This window comes from Branchiostoma floridae, unplaced genomic scaffold, assembly GCF_000003815.2.
Source record: "Branchiostoma floridae strain S238N-H82 unplaced genomic scaffold, Bfl_VNyyK Sc7u5tJ_1499, whole genome shotgun sequence".
Classification (NCBI taxonomy): Eukaryota; Metazoa; Chordata; class Leptocardii; order Amphioxiformes; family Branchiostomatidae; genus Branchiostoma; species Branchiostoma floridae.
This window is the reverse complement of record NW_023365732.1, coordinates 112494-120889: the sequence shown is the minus strand read 5'-3', so window position 1 is coordinate 120889 and position 8396 is coordinate 112494. Positions and strand designations below refer to the sequence as shown.

At 42.2% G+C, this 8396-nt stretch overlaps 1 protein-coding gene across 1 annotated transcript in view; it reads right to left on the bottom strand.

Annotated features, from left to right (window-relative positions):
* The window catches only part of LOC118407911 (beta-lactamase-like), a 26847-nt gene that overhangs the window by 15986 nt on the left and 2465 nt on the right, over nt 1–8396 (bottom strand). The window lies entirely within an intron of this gene.

The following is an 8396-nucleotide window of genomic DNA, read 5'->3' as shown; positions in this document are numbered from 1 at the left end:
AGTCACGCTAACCTGTTTGTTTAAGTAAGGCCGAAGCAAGTAAATTTTATGGATGACATCAGCGCGCGCATTAATTTTCGCCTGATTTCAGAAAAAAACAAGAATTTTTTTCTGCACGGATGGTCAACATGACAATAAAGTACCAAAATGAGCAAATATATTGTGTTGTAGCCTAATAATTGTAATTGTAGAAGTGACACTTGCGAGGTACCCAGAACTGTAGTTGTAGAAATGAAACTTATTGGATAGTTAGTGACACCAACATGGAAGTCATGAGTGTGGTTACCAACTTTGTTGATGATGCCAGTCTACCACACTAGTGTCACTTTTACCACACCAGTACATGTCTTGAATACAGGAATAAATGTCTTTTTGGCTCTGATACCATGTTTTGTCCCTTTGATTCTTGTTAAACATTTATCACAACTTTATGGTGCCTACTTTTGAAAATGTAGCCATCTTGTTTTTTTCACCCATCTTGTTTTTTCGCCCTATCGCACTAATTTTGCAATCTGCAGAGGATGTCATCCATAAAATTTACTTGCTGTGGCCTAAGGTCTGGTATTCTGACGTCTTCAGTTTCTGTCATTTACATACAGTAAAGCGAGAAGGTATCAGCTGCATCGGGCGAGGGTGGGGGTTGTGTGACTAGAGTTACAAACCTGCCATGGGATTCCCCTGTTGTGAAAATACAGAAAATGACGTGGCAGTTTCAGAATGAAGTCAGATATAAACTGATATTACATGTAGTATCACATGCATTTGTTTAACCAATTACTACATTTCGCAGCAGCTGCACCTTATCCATGTCAGCCTTATTTCTTGAAAGATAGTCTTTGACTGAGATAGTAGCCCGGGAACATACCTATTATAAAAAGGACTATGAAGAAGAACTTTATTGCACGACAACTGTAGAGGATACAGTGTTTGGCAACTTGTACATACAATACATACAGAACAGAACACTACATGAGTTACTAGTATCTAAAAATCTAAGAGACTAATCTATTTTACACATGGTATATAATATTTACAATCAGGCTATCATTATGTGCTGGTTCATGATAGTATAATATTGTCACGTTTTTTAAATGAGTTATATATAAATTGACCGACATAGGCAGATATATCAGCAGGACATGATAGTAACATATTGAACATATATGCCCCCCGTTCCCGTCCCCATAGATTACCTGATCCAAGGCAATCGAATTTCGATATTTCGGTGGTAACTTCAGGTCACTGAATCTAGTTTAAATTTTGATACAATTAACTATGCAAGTGTCTGTATTTAATTTATTTTACATCTGCATAATCTAGAATACTTATTTTGTCCATAATCATTACTCACTTTTATGTTAAATACGGGAATAAAAGACTTATTGGTTGTGATAGTATGTTTTGTCTCTTCAATTATTCTTACATGCCAAAATTTGGATTTTTCTCAACTTCTGTAGCAGTAGTGTGTATTTGCGTCTGGTATTGTGTGTGAATATATATACTTTTCAGTGCCAAGGACAGGTCACATTTTGAGCGCCCACAAGGTGTGCTAATAAATCACTGAGCGCGCACAAAGTGATTCGTCTTCCGCATAACTGTTGTAGTTCTAGTGAGCATTGCCAGGCGACGCCTTTGTTCCAACAACACTGAGATGCTATTGGGAAATGTTTCCCTTATATGACCAAAGGTTTCTTTTAGTTTATGTGTTTTTTTACTTTCATCAGCCCAGTTATTCAAACAAAAGCAGGTGAGCTGTTCATAGTTATCAACACGTTTTATTCACACATACACAAACATTCCCACACGAAAACACAAACGCACACATGTACCCGTCCTTACCGCTAAACACCACACATTTCAGACAAGCTAACACACCTAACGAGTGATTACTAACGAATCCAATAGACTATTTTCCAGCTGTCTGTCTGGAGGGCAAAAGCTGGGAGAACTTCAATTGAGACGAAGTGAGCAGAGTCAATATCATTACCTTCGCCAAGAAGGTTATATTTTCGGTTAAGGCCTAATGTTGTGTCCCTATTTGTAGGTCAACAGCATATAAGTAGAGTAGCTGTTGATGGATTTTTATGTTATTTGGTATTTGAGTAGCGATTGCGGAAATGAACATGAAGCTCGTGTTCGAAATTGGTTGTCGTAGGACTTTCCGTCGGAACTGCAGCGAGCCGAGTGTGTGCGTCCGCTTTTTTGTAGAGTGCATAACTCGAGACGTTGCGTATGGTTTTGTATGATATTTGGTGGATAGGTAGGGGTTGGGAAAAGGAAGGTCAAGTTCGATTATGGGCCTCCTAGCAGCGAGTTACAGTATTGCAGTGGAAGTTCAAAGTTGGAAGTAACGTGTTCCTCATGTGCCAGGTTCATGATTTTTGGGTAGGGGATACGTCTTTTGGCAGGGATACGTCTTTTGGTCCCACCTAGCGGCTTGTTTTGAACTGCAACGGGCGTTTTTATCACTTTCTTTGGAACGGAATAACTCAAGCATGAGTTCATTCATTTGCATTGTTTTGGGCTGAAAGATACTTTAGATGATAATCTACATGGTGAGATGCATTAAATTGTAATCCGTTGCCAATTAACAGAAATAAACAGTGTTTTCTATATTTCTGTTAAACCATATCATTTTGACCGTGTATATCTAAGGACACATCTGTTTCTCACATGAGCCTTGAGCCTTGTGAGTCTGATTACATCATTCAGTGTACCACTAAATTTTCATCAGCGGGTGGGGACATGTATATGGTATATAAACAGAAACATTATTGATTATTAACTGCACAAGAATGACGTTTTATCCAAAATATGTCCATCCGGTGTGTTTAGTATAGGAGTTCTGTGAGTAGTTTTGTAGGTGTTTACTCATTCAGGCTACTGAATGAACACAGGACGTGTCAGCTACAGTGTCAGTAGATGAAAAAAGAGAAGAATTTGACCAAATAATTTGCCATGGGAATTCAGTATGTCTGTTGCAGTCTATCCAGCACCCGGTGGTCAGTTCACTCATAGGCCAGCTACTACTAGGTTTTTATTCCTAACTTGGCCAAAGCCCCCATCATCACTTACTATTCGGCCAGGCCGGAGTAATGCAGTCGTTTGCTATAGGGATAGGTACTCTTTAGTAATACATGAATAAGACCTTAAAGTCTTGAATAAAGGCATGATTATTTGGAGAAGGGATGTGTTCGTGGAACTCTAGTTACATAGTTGTAATGTCAAAGCGTCACCTCTAACATGGGCGTGCCTGCGAACTCAACTTGCTTCAGGTGAAATCTCGCTGGACTTGGGGTACTTACGCAGCACTGCGTTGTTCGTTCACTGCGGCATTGTTGTGAATATAAAAGTATGCGAGACACAACGATGGTATTAATGCCCACGTATCCATTCTACATGAAAAATATCTACACGCAATAAAGTTTGTACCATATGTCATGGCAATGGTGTAATTCTCTTTATCTTCGAAATGACGGACTGTCAGATAAATCACACACACACACGCGCGCACACACACAGACACACACAGACACACACAGACACACACACACAGAAACACACATACACACAAGCACGCACACAAGCACACACACACGCACACACAGACACACACCTACACACACACACACACACACATACATACATACACATACATACACGCACAATCTGTTTACAATCAAATTGATTCTACGTACAAGGAAAATGTGTGTGTATGTGTATGAGTGGTGTGTGTACGTGTATGTGTGTGTGTGTGTAAGCGTGTGTGCGTGTGAATGTGTGTGTGTGTGCGTTTGTATGTGAGTGTGCGAAAATAAAAAGACACCAGTGCTATGACATATGGTAATGCTTTATTGCCTGTAGAACTTTTTTCATGTGGAAGGGTTACCGGGGCAATCATAGCATACATTGTTGTGTCCCTCTTACTTTTACATTCTCTGACCAAGTAATTTCTTGCATACATGGTGTAAGATTAGACAGCAAACATATAAGCCAAAAAGAGCAAGAAGGCGAATGTGTAACTCGAAGCTGTGCGGTCCGGAGAGCCGGAGACATCTGCACAGTCGTGCCACTCCGGCTCTGTAGGGTCCGGGTCTGTCAGCTTCAGGCCTCGCTCGAACACAACAGACGGTTCGGGAGGATAGCTTTGCAGCGATAAAGAGAATACCTCTCCACCTTGGACTTCTACATCGGCAACAATGGTGGGGATATACTCTAACGGTTCTTCAGCCCGAAGGAGAATGCTGTTAGGAGAATCGGAAGGGAGAACTACACCACGTCCGATCAGACCAAGTCTGAAGTATAACTTGTTGTCGGTCGTGTTCAGGGTTATCGTCATGTTGCCTGTCGCGTGGTTGCCGTAGACACCCTCGTAGTCACGTTTGTCTCGCGGGAAGTTGTCCGAGATTTTAGGGACGACTGTGCTCCTGGTCTGTCGTGTCGCCCACCAAGGTGCAGGATACGTGCAGGCTGTGGTAGAATTCAGCCAGTGGTCCTTTCCTATCAATGAGAGATGTATGTTCAGAAATGGGGTTAATGTGCGAAGTTAGCGTGTACGAAGTTAAAGGTAACTAGAGACAGTGGTCGGGAAACTTCGGAAGCTGCGAGTCACGACATCTAACATCTATTATCATAATACCGGTACGTTTACGACGATTTCTCTAGCCATACTGAATTGACAAATTGTCAACGCATCATTTTCTCCAGTTACATGTTGCTGTTATAGGTTACCCTTGCCACTTCTTCTGTGTAACTTTTCTGCCACTCTTGTCCTGCTAAAAGCGTAATATTGTAATTGTAACACGCCGCGGAATTGCACGGCGAACGGGCGCGTGGTTGGGAGGGGGTACAAAATACCGGTAGGAAGAAACACGGCACAATTAACTGCCGCTATGTACATTTATACATCCTCTGATGTTCCTTCCTTTAGTGTCAGTAAATGCATAAAACATAAACCTGCATGAACATACAAAATTTCATGAGAAAACGGACGTATACTGTCAAGAATTTTCATTTAACTTCTGTCCGTCACAACCGCTATGACGTAACACTTCACTGCTAGCGTAGATATAAAAATGGCGGGAAAATGGCTGCGTACGTTCAATTTTGCCCATTCAGTCGTAGATCCGGGCTATTATGCAACGGTTCTTCACACTTTTACATGAGTTGTAGGTCACCAACAGAAATTCAAGATTGTTGTTGAATCATGTTCGTCTTGTGCCTTGAGCATGTGTAATTATGATCTATAAATTTGGCAATGAATGTGACAGTGTGTTCGTCCCACGACGAGCTGCCTACCCCGAAAAAGATACTGAAAACTTTTGGCCTTGTTGTCTTCGAATGCATTGTTATCGATGCTTTGTAAATGGTGTATTGGACACCTAGATGTCTGAAGTGTGCACAGCTCAGAAATAACTATTGTTGCATGTGTAGATCTCTTTAAGTTCCAGTATTTTTAATCTACCGGTATAAGTCTTACTACCGGTATTATGCCAATGCATGTTATATAAACTTTGTACATGTGGTTAGTATCCGGGTGAAGTGCACGAAGTTAGGGTGTACGAAGTTGTACGAAGTTACAACCGTTTTCTAATGGCTTTGAGGGTATATTGGGGGTCATGGGTGACGTTTAATAATGTATTGGATGACGTAATCTTCAGACAGTGAGCAGCGTAAGGTGGCAGGTGTACGAAGTTGTCCAAAGTTACGTGACGTCATCAATGAGCAGAAAGGACATTACCATAAAACTGTATCTTTTCTTGCCTTGTCTCTCTAGGTCTTATATCTGTCTAGATTTCACAAACTTGCCTAAAGTCGAGAGCTATGTAGCAAATTGTTTTTCTTACAAAATTGTACCTGTTAGAATATCTGCGACCTGGTAGTGGATGACGTCATGGATGTCATCGGCCGTTGTGGTTGGACCGTTCATGGAGGTGAACACGCCCACTGACGCGGAGGGATACAGGGACAGCAGAGATGTGAAGCCCACCATAGACCCACGGTGATAAACTCGTCTGTAGCCTGCACAGAACATACAAGAGTTCGAAGATGCCATACCTCCGTTAAGTACTTCTAGTTTTTGTTATTATATTTCAACCATATCACAGGTATGGGTTGAAATATCTTGCTTTTTTTCTATATTTCTATCCATTCACAGTATGCCAAATAACGGTTGCTCAAGCAACTGGATATGATGTAGGAAATGGTAAGACGTTTCAAATGGCATCCACTATCCTTCATCAGTGACAATATAGTTACATTCGTGGCTTTAGTTGCAAAAACATGCACAGTATTTTGTTCAAAATTTCATTAGAGAACACAGGAAAACCCTCCAGTTTGATTAAGCTTCACACGGCCTCCTTAAAGTAGACGTTCAACTCCTTGTTTTGTCGGCAGGCGGAACTGAATAAAACAGGAAAAATTAGAAAGCCGGACACAAACGCCTAAGGCAAGGAAAAAAACAGCCGGAGTCGAACCTCTGCTTCAAGAGTAGCATCCTTTCAAGATGCCTACACTTGACAACGTCACTCACAACACTAATACTTCAGTCACAAACTTGTGCGTCGGTGCCCGCCAAGGGTGTAATTCTGACACAAATTTGTCCCGGTGGACTACCGGATACCGCACGAGGGGGAACCTCTCGGTGTGTAACGGGTAGGTCAAGCCGTCTATTTGTCGCCGGGTCCCAGATTGATTTTAAATCCGAGTTACAAAAAAAATCCGGGGCCCGGCCTTGCCCAAATATAGCCATGTAGCCACAGCCACAACCATTTCTCCACGTAGGAGTCACGCCCGAAATTGCAAAAAGAAGAAAAAAGTGAATTTTTTTTTGCAATTGAGACCGAAGCATATTAACTAGATGGCAACAACATGTACCTCTATAGGAGCCGGTCGACAAACCCATTCCATATCCCTGCGTCAGCCACGCTTCTACTGGCCAGTACGGTTCGACTTTGTCCCAGTACGAGGACATGACGGCGCTCGCGGTTTGTGTCTGCCGTAAGGTGTCCTCCGGCACCACCAGGCGGCCGGCCGTGTCCCTCCCCCCGCTGAGGTGGAACTTCATGTACCGGGCCATGTCCACGGCGTTGGACACCACGCCCGCTGCTGGAAGATGCAACTTGACAGACCTTAAGGAAAGAGATGTACCGAAAAATGCCAATCTTAAGATGTCGAATAGAATTGTTTATCTACTAATTTATAATGCCGTATAATGGCAAATATCTCAGATAACTACGATATCAGTTAAGTTCATTCGGACGTAGACTCGTGGAAATCGTAATCCCTCGGTGTCACGCCAAATCTGTGATGCGCAAAATTTTCGTTCCATTTGGTAGTGCACGTGTGTGTCCTGGAAAGTAGGTTTAGCCATATAAATGGGTAATAGGGATTTATTTCATAAGTTACATTTGCAGGATGCCTAAGCTCTATCTATTATCATTATTTAAAGTACGTGTGAAGTGTGACCCCATTATTTGCGTCTGACCAAATATTTGATAGATGGTGTAAAAAAAGAAAGGTTCGGCACATCAATTGGTCACTAGGACCTAAAGTCACTTTTTCAGGAGGCCTGTAACGAAGCCGATTAAGTGTTTACATACACCCCATTAAGTGTCGGAGCAAATATTTGGCAGGGGCAAACATTTGGCTTGACACCTGCAACACACACATACCTGTATTCCTCGCGACTGCGCATCTCCGACTCGCCGCTTCTGTTGTAGGACAGGTACGTTTGAGCAAAGTTTGAGAAGTCTCCAGCTTCTAATGCCTCGGCTAAGTACACTGTGTCGTTCATGCCCAGTGGCTGTAGGATTCGTTCTCGCAGAAGGGTCTCAAAGGGTTTTCCGGCAAGCCTTTCGGCGACGTGAGCGGCCAGCGTGTACATGACGTCATTGTAACGAAAGGTAGTACGGAATGGGTAAATCTCCCTGTAGTACCGCATTCGTCTGCAAGGGAAATTTTCAATAAGGAAACTTCTCAATATGACAACTCATGTCGTTTTGCTTGTTCACCAGTACCAGTGTGCGGATGAATATGTAAATACTGTATATCTAAAGCAGTGGACACGAAACATTTTAGTGTTCACTCAACCAAGCTGAAAGAATCACTTTGTGAGGAGAAGCCACAAAGACATATCCTAACTTCCCCACATCCCCTGATGGATAGAAAGACACTTTCCTCTTAAATCGCAGAACCCACAGATTGTAGAAAAAAATGGGACTTTTCGTCTTCCTCTGCTTTCAAAACAAATGCCAAACCCAACCCGTTTAGAAATAGTCAACACAAAATTCAAGTAGTCTCACATGTCACATGTATGTCTCATATGTTCATAGCTAGACCGGACTGTAAGGTTTGATCCACACACACCCTACAGTCTTAGAAACATATGGAGGGAT